Consider the following 21,104-nt stretch of genomic DNA (forward strand, 5'->3'; position numbering starts at 1 on the left):
AGGTTCTTAAAAAGAACATCCAACAAGAACGTCCAACAAATAAACACTTTTTTTTTCTTTTTATGTAATTATTTGTTTTATCCCCTGGCAAAGAAAGATTGAAAATTATAAAATCATGTACTACTGATTTTTAAGACTTTGGTGGGGAAAGGTAATTATTCTTAGATCAACTATGTAACCTATAGATGAACAGACATTAATATGTCTAGTTTCCTAATGAAAGTCTCTGAACTTTTCATACCAAGTGACACTTTGTGGGCTTGAATTCTCAATCCCGTGGCATTCATGTGGCTCTAAACTAACATCACTATAATTAAAATTTAATTAACAGATTTTTAAATGTTTTAACTAACATCCACAAGACATAATGTCAGAAAACCTCCTTTTATATTTAAAAATCTACAATCTAGTAGCTTGGCTAAGACAAAATACCCAAATTTACACACTAGATCAGAGTTAACAAAAATGTTGATTTCTCTCCTGCAGCCCACTGACCCATAATATCTGCTTTTATTAGAATACCTAAATATTTTCATAAAAAATAGTGCTGATCTCAAATTTTGGTTTCACCCCGAGTGACAGAAGCAGTTAATTTGAAAATCCCAACTTATTGTAAGCTATTGATGGGTTAAAAAATAACAAAACTGAAATTTAGGACAACTTTGCCAAGTGAGATGCATGAAAACATCAATAAACAAAAAGGAGAACTTTGACATTTTTCCAATGAAAAATTTACATCATATCCCCATAGTAGGAACTTTGGAGAGATAGGAAAATATTTCTCTAATTGTGATTTTATATGTCAGTGCATCTGAGACTATTTGTGCTCTAATGTTTGTGTATATAGTTGTTGGATCTAATTGTTACCTAATCTCTAAAAATGTCAGGAAGCACTTGAGCTACCATGCGGACAGAGAAATCTTTAAAGAGATGGGACCTAGATTGCACTCCTAAAATGTTCTGTGCATCTTGAAGTGCCAAGTCCAACTTAGGACTATTAGATCTCATAATGCATTATTCTCCAGTGTGTATTTCAGATCTGCTGAAATGTACTAATGAGGACAAAGGCTTAGAGCCTGGATTGAAATAAAGCTATGTGGGTAAGGGTTACATTTCTTCTTAAAAAATCAAGATTAATAGCTGTATGTTTGAAAAAAACAATGCACTCAGTTGGGAAGGAGGGGATTCTTGTCGACATGGTGGACTGGAGTAAAGGGTAGAGTTCCATTAAAAAATATAAAAAGTTGTTACTGTGGCCAAGTTCAAAAAGTTTAGTCAATGTTCTAAGAATATGTAATTAATCAAAAGAAGAAGGAAATTAATTCCAAGTTACAAGTAGAAAAAGGATGAAAAGGAACTCTGAGTGGAAATTAAGGCTAAACATTTCAGTGGGTATCAAAAGGTTATCTGCACATAAGTTCCAGTAAGAAAACTGGCCATGCCATAGACCGTCACATTCAGCACATCTCACAGGGGGATCACACTGAGCATCTTGCATTAGATGAGCATTGAGGAAAGGCTGGTTTATCTCTGAAAGGAGAATAAATTTTACTACAGTGTCTCAGATATGAAGTAATGAAGCAGGATGCTTATAAATCAGAAATGAATTGTACAAAGTCTAGATCAAAAATTAATTTTAAAATGTGGTCAGAATTTAGACAGACCATATGGGTTACAAAGTATAAATAAAATCTTTTATAGGAAGATTCTTCATTCCAGGGCTCTCAGATACAACAGAAAACAATGATACACAATAAATAATTCACAAAGAGCTAGACACAATAGGGAATCTGAAAAGGATTTTAAATTAAGCATGATTAAAGTGAAAAAATGGGCTAGAAACACTGAGAAGAAAGATCACACAAAAAGAGAAGAAATACTAAAATTCTGTAATGTGAAAAAAATCTGTAAACAAAATTGTAGTCACTGAATTAAGCAAAAAAGCTAACGAATAGACAAAATCGAACTGATGATGACTCATCGCCTAAGAGAGAATAAAAAATTGGATGTAGATATGGGATGTAAGGGAAAGAAAGCAAATCTTGAAAGTGGGGCTTGACAGCATAAGCAATCATATTTAATGTTGCAGTCTGTGTGCATTTTTATGACCTATCAAAGCAACTTAGAACAATTCTAATTTTTTCTCTTTCAATTTAATTTTCCTGAATTATGCAACCACTGCTAAATTTGTACAGATGACAAATTTGTACATTACTATTGTGCACACTAGGATTGCAGGGACATAAAGCAACGTGAACCGACCACCTCAAGGTCTACACTGATGTCTTCTCAGTGATGCTTGTATCACTTTGGGAGGGCTCGGAAAGCATTGGCTCTGAACAGACTTGCTCATCATAGAGACAGAAACAGGAAGAGGAGCATGATTTGCAAAATAGCAGGTGCATGGAATAATGCCAGACAAATCCTAGTATTCCACAGTACACTTTATGGGAGGATGTTCTTTGAAGAGTAGAGTAGGGACAATAAATTTGGTCAATGTCTGAATCCCAAAAGAAGATGTAGAGTTGTATGGAAGCTTAAAGAATGGAATCTTCACATGACACTGAGTTTCTATGGACATTTTATTTTGAACATTTGACATAAACATGGCATAATGTGTCAATGTTGACAAAAATAAACAGCAAAACAAAGATTTTAGACAAAATGAAGAAGGAGATACCATGAGGAATGGCACACAGTCTGGACTAGGAAGAGTAGACACTGTTCTTTTATTGACTCTGGAGGAAAACTGAGAAATTAAACTAGGGAAGTGGAAATCTTATGTAGGGATATCTTTCATTCAATCTAAAATAGGGATGGAAATTTATTATTTTTTAAATCTAATTGCTCATCACATCACGAAGTGGAGATTTAAAGAGAAATCTGGGAAGTAGTGATAATATTAGAGATTGACCAGGCAACATAGAGTAAGAAAAATATACAACCAAAGAGATCTAGAGCTTGCAAAAGCTAAGGCAAAAACTGTGAAAAAGACAGGAAGGGTTAAAGAGTTGAATCTCTGATGAATTAAAAGAGACCAGATGCTCAAGATATGAGAGTTATTGTCCGATGCAGAGAGTTGTAAGAAAGGGAAATGAAAGAGTAGGAAATGAATTCAGGGAAAGAGGTTTTGGGCAAAAGGATATTATTGATTTTAATCATTAGGTGACCATTATTGACCTTTGTAGAGTCCGTTTTTGCAGTGATGATGGCATTTCAGTTTTTAAAGTGCTATGCCAGTTATTATCATCAAACACACTCCCCCAGTCTTCCTGGGCATATGGTTGCACCGAGTCACTGGCGAGACTTGAAATTGCAGTTCTTTTATTTATGTTATTATATTTGAAGACTTCTTGCTATTGCTTGAACTTTAGTCAAAATAAAACAGACATTAAAATCCCAAGTGGGCTGTTACTATAACAGAATCCTAAAATATGTGGCACTGGATCAATGGTTAGGCAATAAAGACCCATGAAGATCGGAACAGCTGTGACCCTCGTTATGCTATCATCATTGGTAACCTGTTGTCTCTGATAACTTGTAAAGCAGTACACATGGCTATTGAGCCTCTGTTGCCCAGCCTCTGGGGAAATGGTTGTAGCACGTCATCGTGTGAATGTATATTGTTTGATTCTTGCTGCTTTATGCAAATAATTACAACCAAGAAAACACCTCAGGCAAGACTTGACTTACTTTCAAAACAAGAGAGCAAAAGTCCAGAAATATGAGGCTTTACAAAGTTGGAAAATCTAACTCATTTTGTATTCCTCAAAAACAGGAAAATAAAAATGTTATTTGGAACATTTTGTCAAGGCCACTTTTATGATTCCTCAGCCAAGAAAAGTTACCTAAACTTGGAGTGATTATAAGAAAATGAATGTTGTCTTTATTCCAGCTTATTGTATAAAGAGATCTTCAAGGTACCTCTTTCAAACAAATTGGCTCCCTAAACTTATCCCACAAAATAAAATCTTAAGTCAGCATTGGAACAATATTCATAAGCAAACATTGTGATTTGTTCCCAAATACTGTACTGAGAGGCAGGAAATAGATCAAAAGCCCAATAAATTTTGAAAGAATAAAATTTTGAAAGAATAATTATAAGAAATTACAAGTCTGGTCTACAAAAATCTGATTGTTTATCTCTAAAACAGTTTTCAACCTCCTAGAATTGCAACTGCAAGAAGTAGCTTGTGAAACAGCATCTGCAAGGAGAATAGAAATTTTCTTCAGATCTGACTATAGGAGATTATTGACACAATAAAGAACCTTCCAGAAATCAGAATCAAGTGTCAAGGAAGACTGAAAACAAGGTGATTTTTCTCACAGGTCAGCGTGAATCTAACTGGTGGACTTACACAACATTCAACAAAACCAGCCTTTATTGTTTCTGCCCAGGATTTCAGCATTGTTGTGGACTGATAGACTTGCTATTAATTCTATCTTCTCAGTGGGCTCTTTTTTTTTTTTTAATGTAGTATTTGCTTGTTCCTGTTCCACCAGAATATATTGTTTACACTATTAATTTTGGACACAGGCACAAGGGAGTGCTGCCTTGGGCTCCACACATTGTCAGGCCTGACTCTGTTCTTCAGCCTTGCTCCTGTCATCAAGGTGAAAATTCTATAGGTCAAATGCCAGCTGATGACCAACTGGACCCCACGCTCCACTTCTAGGCCTGGGAACCCAGAATGCAGTGTCCAAACAGTCCCACATTGGCCTCCAGGTTTTCTACAGACTTTTTACCCACATCATCTTCCTAAGAGTTGCCCACTCCATGGTTGGTCTTGGCTTAAGTCCAAGAATTGGCTAATGGGCAGCTTTGAATGTGCTTGGGACTTGCAGGCTGAGTGTCACACAATTGACCATAAAAGAGGAATGTGAAAAAAAAGGAAGAGCAAAAAGAGTTAGGAGGTGGGAGCATTTATCTCTGTGTTACCACTTCAGAGATAGAAAAATGACACTGAGAAATCTGAATTTCTCAAATAGGTGGCTCAAAGATATTTAATAATACACTTTCTTAATTTATAATTTTTAAAGATTAGATACATGTTACTTAAGCCTCCATCTGCATTCATGTTTCTGTTCCCAGAAATGGTGGCGTGTATACGGATGTTGGTGTGAAAGTGAGGATGGGTATAGAGGGCAGATCCTTTGTCTGTTTGTTTGCAAGTGTCAGGTAGTAGAAACCACAACTGGATATAATGGGTAGCAATGTCCATTAGCCACTTGTTAGAGGCTTGGAGCTGAATGTGGCCAATGGATAAGACTTTGAGTTTTGTCCTTCAGCTAGAGAGTGAGTTAAATTTATTGGAAGAAGTGTGTACTCGGATATTTGGTGGCCATATGAAGGACTTTGGCAGTCTGCTATATGTCACCCCCAATCCATTCCCTCTTTTCTGGACACAGGCTGCACAGCTGTGAGCTACTTTCTTCATCCTCATACAGCTATCTTTGCCTCTGTATTTAAGATCTCATGAATAAAATATGAACAGAAATGAGAGGTATTGAAAAGACCTTACCCTCTTCCTCCTCTCTTTTTCCTGCCTAGGGACTGAAATGTTGTTGTGACAGAAGTACAATATCAACCCTTCTGAGGAAGGCAACATTTGTAAGAATGGTAGAGTATTACGTGGGAAGAAAGCAATCCATAGGAGAAAAATCACAAAGCAAAGCCTCACTTGCCTAGGCTCCTTGGACTGTTCAACTGTTCCATGCATATGAGCTAAACTTCAATTAACCTAAGGCATTTTTTTTTGTTTGTCCTTATTTTCTAGCATTAAAGATTTTATTTATTTATTCATGAGAGACACAGAGAGAGAGAGGCAGAGACACAGGCAGAGGAAGAAGCAGACTTCCTGCAGGAAGCCCAATGTGAGACTCGATCCCAGGACCCCAGGATCACACCCTGGGCCGAAGGCAGGCGCTAAACCGCTGAGCCACCCAGGCGTTCCTATTTTCTAGCATTTAATCTTTATCCTAATAAAACTGCTTGGGAAAATTTGGGTTGATTGCTCTTTTTTTATTGCTAATCATTTGAAGTGAGTGGGTAAATAAAATTGTAAAGTTAAAAATGTCTGCTCTCTCTCTCTCTCTTTTTAATTAGACTAGATAAGTGATGGATTGTGTGGCAATAACTAACTTATAACATTGTCTTTTTGTCACATGGTTTCTGACAGAATTAAGAAGTATGGTATTAGTACTTAGTGGCTCTAAGAGGCAGGTTTATATTGTCCTATGAAGTCTCATCATGCATAGCTCCTCTAACTGTCAGAAAAATATTATATGCAATAGTGTTAGAGCTTAGAGTATGGATAATATAAATAGTATAGATTATAGAATAAATCACTTATGTAGTAAAGAGTATATAAAGTACACAGCATATAGAATGGACTGAATACTATATACAGCTCTCCATGTGTTCATAAATAAATATATGCAAATATTATTTTCCACACATTCACAGAAAGTATTTGTTTTCTGAAACTATTAGAAGATTGCATCTTCACAAGTCACAAAATAACTTTCAAGGTGTTCTAAAATTAGGTAGAAAATTATTACTTATAAGAAAACATCCAGAAATGCATCATTAACTCTCTGAATGTGTAAATAAATCTGACATTTGCTAGAAGCTAATGAGATACATGCTTCCTGTCTAACTTGTCAAGCATTCTTTTTTGGAAATCTTAAAAAGAGAAGGCTTCTAAATTTGAGTAATGAGGGTGAGACCAAGTCAAAACATACCAAAAATCAGAATCAGGTTCCTGTCCTCTAAGAGTATTACATGGGGAAAAGTGAGGTCCCCACTGTTGGCTAGATTTGATTTCGAAGCCTCATCCTGTGAACTACTGGTTCCCATCTCAAGCAGTTTACTCCATCTCTTGGAGCCATATCTATGCACGGCAAAATCTCAAGAGTCAGAACCAACCACGGTTTGGTGTTAGCTATTGGCAATGCTGTAAATTTTCTTGTCCTTTCTTTTTTCCCTGCTTGTCCCTCATTTCATTAACTGCTATATTCTTTCAGAATGCAAAATCCAGTGTCCTGATAGCCACTATCATATTTAGACCACTTATGTCCTAATGTCTGATAAACTAGCTTGGTTTATACCCGATGCAACCAAAGTGGATGGTTTCTAGATTCAATTCCATCTCAGATCTGTTCCTTTAAGAGGATATACTTGAACTTTTGTATGTGTGCAGAAAATCCTGCTGTACTATTTTGACCCAGAAGGCTTGGTAGGAGGGAAGGATATATGAAGTGATGGACTAAATCACTGTGAGTTATATAAAGCATGATAATGGAAGAACATGAAATCTTCTTGTCACTTATGTGTCCAAGGGAATATTAGCAGATTGAGTATTTGACACTGACATCATGAAATTGCTGTTAACAGACACTGGTTGCTCTTTTTATCTCAGAGAGCAGTCTTTGGCTTTGTTGATCATCTCCACTATGTATTTGTTTTATATTTCAGCCATCTTCAGTAACTTACTTACAGTTTCCTTCTTTGTGTATAGTATTTTTCTTACTACTTAAATAAGATTGCTATTTCATTAATATTTTAGCCTATTTGTTTTTCAATTGTAATAAATTGTCCAAATGCAATAAATTGCTCTTTTTTACCAAAGCTTTTAAAAATATAAATATTCTTTAAATACCATTTGGGTTGCATCCCATAATCTATTTTTATTTGTATTTGCATTATTATTCAGTATTAAGTAATCTTACATTTTCATTGATATGGGAATATTACATATTAGGATTTATTTCTCCCATGTTATTTTTCATCTCCCTGCTATTCTTTTCTTTTCTGTGTTATGCAGATTACATGCTCATTACATGTTGTTTGTAGCATCTTGGAAATTATATCCTCTATTTCTACCTTTTAAGTGGCTATTATTGAAATTATCATGTCTGTTTCACTAAAAGTTCAAATGAACAAATTTCTCCACCTTCTTTTCAAATAATTTGATGTCCTTCCTTACAATACTGTATTTAAGAATTTCCCTCTCTTGTCTCTTACTAACAGTATTGTCTGCTTTTCTGATTTTGTCTTCTAGTTATCACTAATGGGGACATTCCGATTTTATAGCATCAACATATGTTTAGATTTACCCATGCACTTATGGATTGTTTTTGGTCACACACCACACATTTTCAATCCTTTCTGTGGGATAATTTTCTTTCTTTCTGAATTACATATTAAGATATATTAGAAAGAATTAATGGACGGCATAGTCACCATGTTTTTGCAGAATATATATATATTTGGAAAATTCTCTATTTTAGTTTCATTCTGGAGTAAGAATAAAGATAATTAACTCCTCTTGTGTCTAATCTAGATTGAATTCTGTGCCTAAATACTCTGCATTTGCATAAAGTTAATTGGGCATCATAAATTTATATAGCTCCTTACATCTAATTTTAATATAATTTGCAACCTAAAACTACTTTTAACCACAGTTTTAAAAAAAGAGCTGTGCATTTTTACAGAAGCTTATTTCGTGGCTCCTGTGCTGTAGAGAATTGTTTGATGAACTGACAAAGTGTGCAAGAAAGTGAATACATGGTTTGCAGTAATTGTTGTAGAATTTTTATTTAAGCACTTGTCAATGGCAATGGAGGGTATTTAGCATTAAGGATGCAAATGAAAGACATAGATGTGAGGGAGGTGTAAAGGCAACTATGCAGCTTCTTACATTATAAACTTAGACTTACTATCAGTTTCTGTTTTGCCGCTCAACTCAGTTTTAGAAGTTGCAAGGGTAATTGTCCTGCTATAGAAGTTGTTGTGAATAATTAGCTACATTGATTTTAAAGTATTAGTAAATTAAGAATAAAAATACATGTTTTCAAAAATGTGTCTAAGGAAATATAAGAAGGGTTCCATCTGACTATGCCCATTATGAAGTAGCAGGCGGCTATTTACACTCAACATTCATGATCTATTTCTTTGATTGTTTGAGGTCAATTGACATTACCTAATAGGGGCAAAATGTTTATTGCTTTGTGTATAGATGAGATGGCGCTTTGACTTTTTTTTTTTAAATAATCCTCCAGAAAATGGTCTTATGTAATTATTTTTGCTAATGAAATCTTTACAATTTAACCCTCATTTTTTTGCAAGGTTGAACTGTTGTTCCAGCGATCGTAATAATTTTCCCTAAAGTTACTTAATTGTTCAATAGGTATTGATATTAGTGAATTTGTTCTCCAACTTCTCTTTAAATCACCAATGGGTGTACTAGGAGGTAACTCAAAGGCTTAAAATCCTATTTTGACTTTAACTCTTACTACTAAAAAAATGACTATAATGCTAAATTACTTCAGTGAATGTACATAAAGGGTTGGGCACACAATAGGTCAATAGAGAAGTCCTCTATTATCTGCAGCAGATATATTCCAAGACCCCCTGTGGATGCCCAATACTGTATATACTATGCTTTTTTCCTACGTATACATACTTATGAAAAAGTTTAATTTATAAATTAAGCACAGTAAAATTATGAGCAATAAGCAATAACAATATAAGACAATTGTAATATATACTTTAATAAAAATCATGTGAATATCATGTGTTTATTGTACTCCATTCATACTTCTTGTAAAGATGTGAGGTGACGAAAGTCCTACATAATAGATGAAGTGAGGTGAATGATATAAGCATTGTGGATAAGAAGAGATTACTGTATGTTACATTTGTTCACATTCCCTTGCCTTTGTATTCCTGAATTGACATTTCTTACTTTACTTGTAGGCCTGAATTCTTGGGATTCCAGCAAACCTCTAAGATGTCTTGTGGCAGATGGATTTCTGCCTAGGATAATATTTGTGAGAAGAGGCATGCCTGGCAGGCTCAGTTTTGACTTTTGACCTTGGGGTTGGAATTTGAGCCCCACGATGGGGGTAGAGCTTATTTGAAAAAATATTAGCCACTCATTAAAAGCTCAAAAGAGTTTTGATGATTTAATGGAACTACAAATTTTGACTCTCTTTGAAGTGAAAGATCACTGATCTCAAGGAGCACACAACACAATGAAGAAGGAGGTGAATGCTCACACTTTATGTAATCCAGAGTGATAAAATATGGTAAAAGCCCAGGCAGGCCTAATCACTAGACTTGAAGAAAACTGTGGGTGCTTCCAGGAAGGTTCTTCAGAATGAGTAAATTATAGGAAATTATTATATTAAATGGTATATTTTCTTCTGTGCTTAGAAACTGATAAGGGAGATTCAGCAGTTCTGTTGAACAGCTTCTATTCCTTATTTGTTCCAAGAAGTGAGCATACAATTTGGTGTTGTAGCAAGCATATTTTCTACAAGATTCCTTATTGCACGATAGCTTCTTATGCCACAAATACACAAACCTACAAATGAAACAGACAAACACATGCACACATAAAATCCCAACCTTGCTATTCTTTGGTCAAGAAACTGAATATGAGTGAATGGGGAGAAACTTGAATCTTCCACTTTCCCTTCTTCTTGCCTAGGCTTGGACAAAGTAATTAGAACAATTTTACTCTGAGGCTCCATCTTAGAGTAAGGCTTAAAATTATTGAGGGAAACACAATCTTGTTAGAGAATGGGGAAAAAATCGTACTTCAAATCTAAAGTGTGTATCAATAATGACAGCCAAGGAGCAGAAAATGTGAGCCACTGACTAGGGAGAGGACATGAAAAGAAGAGACTGGAGCCCTAGATGGCAGTTTTATGGAATATGAAATTGTACTGGCCCTTAATTCAGAGCCTAGGGAAAAATAACCAAACCTCCTAAAATGTGCTTTAAGGCTCATATATTCCAGGAAGAGCATATAAAAAGAGGCTGCAGATAAAACTTCACAATTCTAGTTTTGCAGCATATATGTGAAAGCTGGACATGGTGTGCTGTTAGCTTCTCTGTCATATTCATCTTTCCTTCCCTCCTTATATTTTTTCTTCTACTCTTCCTTCTTTCTTTTCTTCTTCAGTGACTCACAACACTAGTCTCCGGACGGACCCTGTGCCAAACACACTTTACCATATGTACTTAGTGACTTGGTGGTTGCACTTAGAGTATCTAACCTAAAACAAGAGAATCCCAAGAAAAGAGAAATTAGGTTGATCAACTTTCTCAAATAAATAGTAGTTAACAATCATATCAAACTATGAGAACCAAATTCTATGGCTGGCAGGCTTATAAAACGTTAAGCTCATAAAGAGGAGGGCTTTAATTTGGTGTGAGAGATGCATCCAAATGTTTTATTTTTACATTTGAAAATACTGTACTGCTTTAGGTAATTCAATAAAATCCAAACAAAAATTCTTTCAAGAAAAGTAAATACAACTTCTTCTACCAGGTGTCAGTTTTCTGTTAACAATAAGCAAAATGGAAGGCATCTGTTTTAAAGCTGTTGGCATAGGAAAATAATCTCTTAAAAAAAATCAGGCTTTATTCATTTACAAGTAGATCAGAAAGGGAGATGGAACATGAGAGACTCCTAACTCTGGGAATCGAACTGGGGGTGGTGGAAGGGGAGGTGGGCGGGGGGTGGGGGCCACTGGGTGATGGGCACTGAGGGGGGCACTTGATGGGATGAGCACTGGTGTTATTCTATATGTTGGCAAATTGAACACCAATAAAAAATAAATTTATTTAAAAATAAAATAAATAAAAAGGTAAAGATGGAAAAAAACAAGTAGGGGACAATCTTTAGCCTATTATAATAAAACAGATTTTCAGGAATAAGTTAGGTTGTTGATTTGTCCAACAAAAGGAAAATTCTCCATTTAAAGCTTACGCCATGTAGAATGCACACTGCTTTTCAGTAGATTATACACTGACACAATGTGACATTTCAGATTATCAAATCACATACAATAATCTGAGATCATACACAATATCACACTTTAATTATAACTTCAAAGACAGAAGTAGTCATGAGATACCAGGTGAAGCAATAGTATGTCTAGACTATAGACCTAGTTTTCCATTTTCATACCTAACCCATTAGGAAATATTGAGTTCTAGATATAATATATGGGTTTTCTAGGTGATATCTGTCATTATAGAGTACATAAACAGTAGCTTTTTTCATAATGAGGCATATTCAGCTTATGTATGTCAATGGCTTCTATGACATATTCCAGGGAGCTATGCACCCCCATCTATGGATTACAGGTTTGCATGTCATTCATTAGCAATTGTAGTGAAACTGGACATATTCTGTTAATAAACACCGTGGAAACACTTGTTAAATTTATCTGTCATTAGCATATTTTCAATGAAAATTGACCAGTATGAATTGCAGATCTCTGGGTAATTCTTTTCTTTTCAATACACATTCTGACTTATGTCAATATACCCTTGATGCATATGTCTCAGTTGTCTTTTTATAGTTTGTCTTAAGACAGTTTTTGTAATATTTCACTCAAAAGAATAAGCCTCTTAACATCTAGATTTAAAACATATAATGGACATCAGGAATTATTGCTTCTAGGAATGGTGATAGCAGTTATATTCTTCCTGAGGACTTTTATTAGTTTTTTTTTTAAAGCTCAATTTCTTTGTTTTAGGTTTTTGTTAAGATTGTACTAGGTTATGTAACCTTTCTATAGTCACTTTTAATTTTTTCGTAGGTAATAATTCTATATAGGTATTATATTCAATAGAGGCTTCAAATGAGCTTCTTTCATCCTATGAGTCATTGTCTATATAAGTTTGATTTTCATTTAATTCTAGAAATGAACTTATAACACTTTTGTTACAATATATACATACTGCAGAATAATGAAAAGTATTATTTCATACATTAAACTTCAATTAAAATTATAGTATCATTCTTATTTCTTCCTGGCAGAAATGATCTTTGACCATTAACTACATATTTTCAGTGACTGGGTAGAAACTAGATGCCACTGATTAGTATTTCTATACTGTAACAGTTTGTGAACATATCCATATTCCAGATGTCTAGAACATGCTTTTATAAACAGTGACTTCATTTGATATAATACTCATCAACTTCTTTAATAATAACATGTACTTATTCCTTTCTCTGCCCAGTTCCAACTAGCTGCTCCATAGAGAAGTCAAATTCTCTTTTCAATCTTTGTTACCAATACCATTGGAGAATAATGATGAACACCAGACTCCTCAGAGATGTACTCTGCTAAGACTGTACTGTTCCCATAAATGTTTTTTTTTTTTAATTTATTTATGATAGTCACACAGAGAGAGAGAGAGAGGCAGAGACACAGGCAGAGGGAGAAGCAGGCTCCATGCACCGGGAGCCCGACGTGGGATTCGATCCCGGGTCTCCAGGATCGCGCCCTGGGCCAAAGGCAGGAGCCAAACCGCTGCGCCACCCAGGGATCCCCTGTTCCCATAAATGACCACTTCTTCTGCCACTTAGCAGTTCTAACCTTTAAAAGCATTTTGTTCCACACTATTTAGAATAGCAATAGTCTTTCCTGGGTGAAGGTTAAGCACACTTCTGGCACTATTGATGGGTATGATGTTCCATTAGTTTATTAGTCAGAATCTACAGATGAGAAATTAATGGTAGCTGTAGTAAGTAAGACACTGGTAGTTAAGATCATGGAGGGTGGTGATGGGTGGGAGTAGGGCTGCTGTTTTTGCTGAATCATCCAGTGCAATTTTTAGTTGTAAATATCTCTGGAGAGTTAGACATTTTACTCTACTTGCAACAAACACATTTGCCATAATTTAATGGATTCTGGTAAAAGACAAGAGACTTCTTGGTCAGAGTTAAAAAAAAGGTTACTGTTCACAGCAAAGGCAATAGCCTGAGTTTTGAATTTATTCTCTGAGCCCCAGCTCCTACAGAGTGATATTAGGACAGCCAGATGACACATGTCCCTGCAGAGGGGTTTGTTTGAGAGAAAAGGAATTCTGATTTCAGGGAATCAGAATATTTTGTTATAAATGTAATTATCTATAACCTTTGACTCTAAAGGGTAACATTATCTCTATCTCCAAGGCTATAAGCAAATGTCTCTCTGGTTACTGAGGAAGATGCTATCTTCCAAAACAGTTCACTATACACATGTTCTTGAATAGGTTTTGCAGAACGAAAGGCACTTTATAACTTACTTGCAAAATATGAAGACATGAGTAAGTTCTATGGATAATTTTCCACCCCAAACTTCAATTTTGTTGGTATTCTGTCTTGGCTTCTGGGGATTTTTTTTGTTCTGCTGGCTGCTCTAATTTGTATAGCAGAGATGGAACAAAATCCACTTAGTTTGTCCATAAAACATTTAATTAAATCTACTACCAAAGGGTCTCCAAAAAGTATAAGGTCCACTTGGATTTTTGGCTTCAATCATGCATTCCAGTGTCTCAGGTCAAACTAGCTGAACAAGTCCCCTTTTAGATCATATGGGTTTACCTTATTTTTTTAATTTTTTTTTTTGGGGGGTGGTTACCTTAGAAAGCCAGATGCCTCTCTCCCTGTTTCTATGTTGACCTTTGCATGGGCCTAACAGCATTAATCCACGTATAGCAAGATGTATTAACAACTGTGTCCATTCTGCCTTGTCTGGTAGGGAGGAAGCCTAGACCATTATTTCATCCATAACAACCTTTTAAACTAAGCGGAGTATGAGCTAAGTGTCTCCCAGGGCTGAAGTGGTGTCATTTATCAATTCATTTAAAGTCAGAAGAAAAAGTCTCCTTGGGTGACTTCTGTTGTAAAGATAGGGTGTATATTAGTAAGTCAATCTCTATAGGGAACTCTGCCAATTAACCTAGTGTAGCCCTTGTGAAGATCTTTGTAATCATCTGTAGGCTACACAATCTATTAATGGTATTTCTTTTAATAATTGAATCTCTCCTATGATCATCCCTAAAGAATAAGTCATCACACTTCAGGGAAGGAGGGAAGTTAATACTTGGCTTCGATGTGAGAGATACAGTCCATGGTCACACATAGTGCCCCCGGAGAGAAACTGTCATTTGCAATTGCTGGAGCTCCCCAGGAAGAACGTATATAAGTTCAAGTCACAGTTCATGGCTGCCTTCAACTTAGTTTTCTAGCTAGCTGGTAAGCCTTAGAATCCCGATTAGGTTAGAACAAATTCTAATCCTTGTTTATTGTGAGTCTACCCGAATGCTGGCAGTCCAATTTATTCTGTTTATTCACTCCACCAGTAGGTCCCATTCCTTCTGATTTCTAAAAAATCAATGATTTTTAATACAGACACTCTCATTAGTTAAATGAGCAGCTTGTTGCCTTAGCTGACAATGAAACATAATGTTCAAACCCTATAGTAATGGGGAGAGGGAGGTTTGTGGTTGGCCCTACATTTGGTCCTGTGAACAATAAAACAATTTGTCTATGTTTGTGGTGATCCTTTTCATTAACTTTGCCTAATTAGAGGTTTTTTACTATATTACTTCTACTTTACAAGGAAACTTTTTTGGTATTATTTCCCCTGATTTAATACACGTAAAACATGTTTAGTATTCCTGGCCTTAGAATTACCTGATATCTTTGCCCAATGATAGCAATTCTGACCACATCTAGTAACAAACTACCCATGGTCTTTCAGATGGACTATAATTAGCTATATCAGCCAGCTTGTAGTAAAACAAACAAACAAACAACAACAAAAAACAAAGCAAAACAAAACAAAAAAACCTATCAAGTTAACATACTGGTTAGACTTAAAACGTAGTTCATGGGAATAAGCATAGTTACTACACCATCCCCTTAATCAGAGCAGTCAGTGATCCTGGAATCAAGTCAAATAATCCAACTATTCAAAAATTTGAACACTGTTCCCACCCCAGCTACTCTCATTGGTTTGGCAAGATTGAATTTTGCTATACTATTCTCTAGTTGTATATGAATCTTTCAATCTGTTGATGGTGATCCTGAAACTCTTCCACTCTGCCATTGCATCTCGATTACCTGTGAGGAAAAGGCAAAGCAGGATAAGTTTGGCACTGATTCCTGTGAATCAGATTTGACATTTTGACTATGAGTTATCTTTGGTTATCATTGTATCCCAGATTTCCTTTCAGAAACATACGATATAATAGCTAAAGCATTTTTTTGAAGCAAGAAAAAGAAAAGAATGGGAAAACATGATAATGTGATGGAAAGATGGCTTCCTTCTCATCTATAGTAGAAAATGACATAAGCTATACAGCAAATTATGAATGACAAATCTTATCAATGGAAATTGGAGGAAATAGATCCAAGAAAACTGCTAAGTAATTGTATATGCAGCACATAACAAAAGGGAGATTTGTGAAAAATTATGTTTTCTGGTTGCTCTTAGTAAATTGCTAAAAACTATATCCTTAAAAGAAGAGACATGAGTAGTAGAATAAAATCATATGTTACAACCACTTGAATAGATGTTATATTTATTCAAAAATGAACTCAATTATGACTATTAATTATTTTTTTAAAGTATTCAGGTAGTTGAGGACGTAGGACATGTGCCATGGAATCTTGAGTGTATTCTCTTAAATAGTTAAGACACTTCAGAGGGATACTGGCAGATGCCTCCTCAACAACTATTAACACAGATCTTAAGATTAATGACCAGGGAAACCATCAATAATTCTAGATACAGTTAAATGAATTAGATTATTTCAGTTGAGATCCTGACCTCCAAGTAGCTACCATTTTTTTGTGAATGGATAATTCCTGGTGGAATTATAACTAGTGGGCTACACCAAGGAAATGCAAGGATTTGGCAAACTTATTTTCAAAGGGGTAGCGACTACACACTCTTATCGCACAAATGAAGTTTGCCTTCCAAAGTACAAGACTGGCTTTGTGATGGACACATGGACACATGTCATTCAATGTAATTGATGGAGACTATTATAAAAACTGTGTTAAGGACTCTCCAGACTGAGGATATTTATGTATCTTTGTTATATGAATGGCATTTCCAGGAAGTAGTAGCTGATTTAACTGACCCTAATACTACCATGGAGATGACAGATAGAAATAAGTTTCTATGAAACTTGAAAAAAGGTTGAAATAAAGGGAAAATAGCAGGAATTCTCCTGAGGACTTGAAAGCCCACTACCAAAATTAGTAGGATGCAGTGGACACACTAGGACCCTGCCCACATTTTTAAATATCACAACAACTTTTTAGAGTGCCTGAGTGGCTCAGTCAGCTAACTGGCTGATTCTTGATCTCAGCTCAGGTCTTGATCTCAAGGTCATGAGTTCAAGTCCTGCATTGGGCTCCATGCTGGGCCTGGAGCCTATTTAAAAAAAAAAAGAAAGAAAGGGAAAAAAGAAAGATCAAACCAACTTTCTAAAAATCTGTCATAATCTAGAGAAACACAAATTAAATTAAGAGAATCATGATTTAGAAGAGATATGTTAACAGTGGCCTAATTTAGCTTCCTACCTAAAACTATTGTATCTGAAATAAATTGGCTAATCAAAATTTGTTCTTCCAACCCCAATGGGACATCATAGGCTAAATTCAAAGATTTAAGTCAAATAACCTTACAAAACTTGGAGCAAGTATTATGCATAACTATTTAGGTTTGCTAAATATTGGCGCTCATTAAATAGTAAGATCTATTTGTAAATGACAGAGATGGTCTGAGTTTGAAACTGGAAGTTTATGCAGTTATAGAGTTGAAGATATTTAAGAGTAGGTAAAGTTTTTAGTTAAAAAGTGTGACTAGAGATACTAGTCTTTAGCCCCATTACCTGTATCTGATTATGTAAGACTGGAGCATGATGTCCTAGTCATTTCCATGGAAGATAATTGCCCAAATCTGCTCACCACCTAGTTCTAATTGTCCATGCTATGAGGAGTTTTTCCAATTGTTCAAGTCATCTACAGTGGCAACAACTAAACAACACAGAATTCCAGGGAAGAAAAGAATATTCATTATTAGATGCATTTTTGTGTTCTAAGAACTCTAGTAAGTACCATCTATATATATAAAGTCTATTTTTTAATTTGGGTGTTTTCTTCAGGAAGAATTTTTTTTTAATTATAGAATTCCTGCATTTTTATAAATGGGTTGTTTATATGGGAGAAAAGGGCAGTTGATGTTACACCTATGTATGTGATATGGTCTAATCATGGAAAAGACTCCAATATAATAACACGAATTCTGTAAATATTTACTAAAGAAGGGGAAGACACTGGCAGTCTTAGCAGCTTATTTATCAATAGGGTAATACATATACATACAACTATGCTAAGAACTGTTGTCATAACTCTTAAAATTCAAGGGAAGAAATTGATATCATGAAGTAAATTGACCTTATAAAGTAAATCTTAAATAAATTTATAAAACAGAAGGTTGGAATCAAAATTTCCTGACGCATGATCTTCTTATGGTGTGATGCTAAGAAATAAAGATTAAGAAATGAGTCAAACAGGTTAGAAGAATGAACATATCAAAGCCATTAAAAATTTAAATTTTATGTATTGGAAACAATGCATCCTTTAAACTTCAAGCTGTTGTAATCTGGAAGTGTTCAAATGTTAAAATAAACAAATATTCCATATTTTTTCACAATGACGCAGAAAATGAAATTACATAGTATATATATATGATTTGAAGAGTTTAAGTGATAAGAATAGTAATTACCATAACTATTCTTTCTGAAATTGAGGTGACCCTGCAAGGATTGCACTAAAAACAAGAAATTTTGTATGGTCAGTGAGATATATGTCCTCAACTTTCTGACATACTTAGCTCATTTTGAAACCCGTCACCCAAACTATTACGGATGTGAAAAATATCCAATCAATATTTAATTCCTCTGGCCATGTAAAACTTTTAAAATGAAGGAGTGGTAACCATTGTGACTCCATGCTGCATTCAGAAATCTCTTATTTTTAAAAGAAGATGCCAAATTATTCTGCAAGATCCATTTTCATTTATTCATGATTACAGGACCTCCTTCTGCTCTGAATATTCTTAGTTCTGGGATAGCATAAGCATAAGTAGAAAAAGAATATACATCTCTTATGGATAGAAATAATCATTTATGGATCTTTTGTTGGTATACAGATCCAACATCCTCCAGGGAGAGTCACAAATCCTGATAATGTCCCTCTGCTTACAATTTTGCATTTGATGTTCAGATTTAACTGACAGATGTGTAAAATCACAAATAATTGAATGACTCCCTACTGACTTCACAGCTGTATTATAGAAGCTGGAGAGTGTGAATTACTGCAGTGACGGTCAGCAAGAAGCCACACAACATTGCCCATATACATGAGTAAGACACTCATTTGCAAATATGAGCTTGGATTTATGCATTTAAACAACTTTTTTTGTGAAATGTAATTTTAAGATATAATCTTTAGTTTAGAAAACTGGTCATAAAATTTTTAGTGGTTATGCTATGACTATTATGGAATTGAACTAACAGCATCAAATTAACATAAATATGCTTTTTTCATTACTTTCAGATTTTATTTTCTTAATTGCTTATGCTTCTTTTTTATAATACTCCACATAATCATTTTGAAATTAAATGGTGTATGACTTTTGTTTGAATTATACCAATAATTCATTTTGTGTATGTTTTCAAATTCCTATTTATTTAAAACTGCAAATCACCAATAACTGAAATCAATCCAGAATTCAATTTGGCTGACAAGTTTCAGAATTTCCCTGATAACTTAAGTGAACTTTGGAAATTTTGCATGTCAGGTTTTCCTAGTCTCTAAATATTGTATCTGAAGGTTGCAAATGGGTTCCTTTCCTACTGTGTTTATCACTTGGAGAGAAAAAGTAGGGAATAGCTTGCTCATGAAGCAAGCTAAGTAGCATTAGTTTTTTGCTTTAACAACAGTATTTTGTATACATTAATAAAAGCATGTTCCAAAGAATATCATGTTTATCAGTTTGATTAGCTATTACATAAAAGGGATGCAAAGGAATTATAAGGAAATATAAAGCAGATTTTCCCTGCTCCCAGAAATGTCCCTAGGAGGCAGAAGGTCTTAGCTTTCTAGCTAAAGGAAAGAATATTTAGAGAACCAGTGAGAGATTACTGCTAATTTCCCTCAACCTATTGCTCTGTGAAACCATGCTGGCTATAAACTGTGGTGGGAACTGCTAGTTGTCCACCCTAAGTTGTTTTCTCTCTTTTTTCTTTAATAACACAACTCCTTTTTATTTTTATCTATTTATTTTTTGAAAAGAATATTTATTTATTTATTTTAGAGAGATAGAGAGAGAGTGTGAATGTGAGCAGGGAGAGGGGCAGAGAGAGAATCCTTAAACAGACTTCCTGATGAGCGAGGAGCCCAACCCAGGGCTTCATATCAGGGCCCTGAGATCATGCCCTGAGCTGAAACCAAGAGTTGCTCACTTAACCAAGTGAGCCACCCAGCTTGTGACTGGAGGTCACTTCTACATCTCTTTTTTAAAAGAGTAAATGACTCCTTGTTGCTTAGGCAAGCTTTTCCAACCTTCCTCTCTTAAAGGTGTGACCATATGGTCAAGCTCTAGTCAATGAGATGGATGGAAGTGTCATGTCCTCATTAAAAACATTTGGTATCACACATGGTCCACTGCTCCTTTTTCCTTTTGCACCTATTTCCTGGTATGCAGATGAAATAATAGAATCCCCAGCAGCCATCCTAGATCATCATAAGCAAGCTCAGAGATGTTAGGATGATGAACTGCAAGGAGCTTGTGTTCTTGACTGTTGAGGAACTACAATATCAGCCTCATTCTGCCAATTTCTGCTATTCAATTATATGAGAGAAAAATAGCTTCTATTTTGTTAAAGTTTATTTTGGATTTCACTATTTTTTGTTTCCAAGGTTAACCCTAATGAAGTCAATATCGAAGCCTGCAGCCACCTCTTGGGAAAGCAACATATTAAAGGAGCCCTGCTCTCACCTTCATAAAATTGTTCCCTGTGGCCAAAAAAATGCTCTGGGGACTGATTGTAAAAACTTTATTTTGCCCTCAAAGTGGTCTCTAAATGGTCATAATTGAATCTACTTAAATCCAAGAACACACAACTATATAAGAAGGGGCTGTAAAATGACCAGCGTGAACCATATAAAATATTCTGAAATCATATAAGCAACATAAAAATATGCCAAATTTCAATAAAGAATACTCTG

The sequence above is a fragment of the Vulpes lagopus genome, chromosome 16 (genome assembly GCF_018345385.1).
Source record: "Vulpes lagopus strain Blue_001 chromosome 16, ASM1834538v1, whole genome shotgun sequence".
NCBI classification, from domain to species: domain Eukaryota; kingdom Metazoa; phylum Chordata; class Mammalia; order Carnivora; family Canidae; genus Vulpes; species Vulpes lagopus.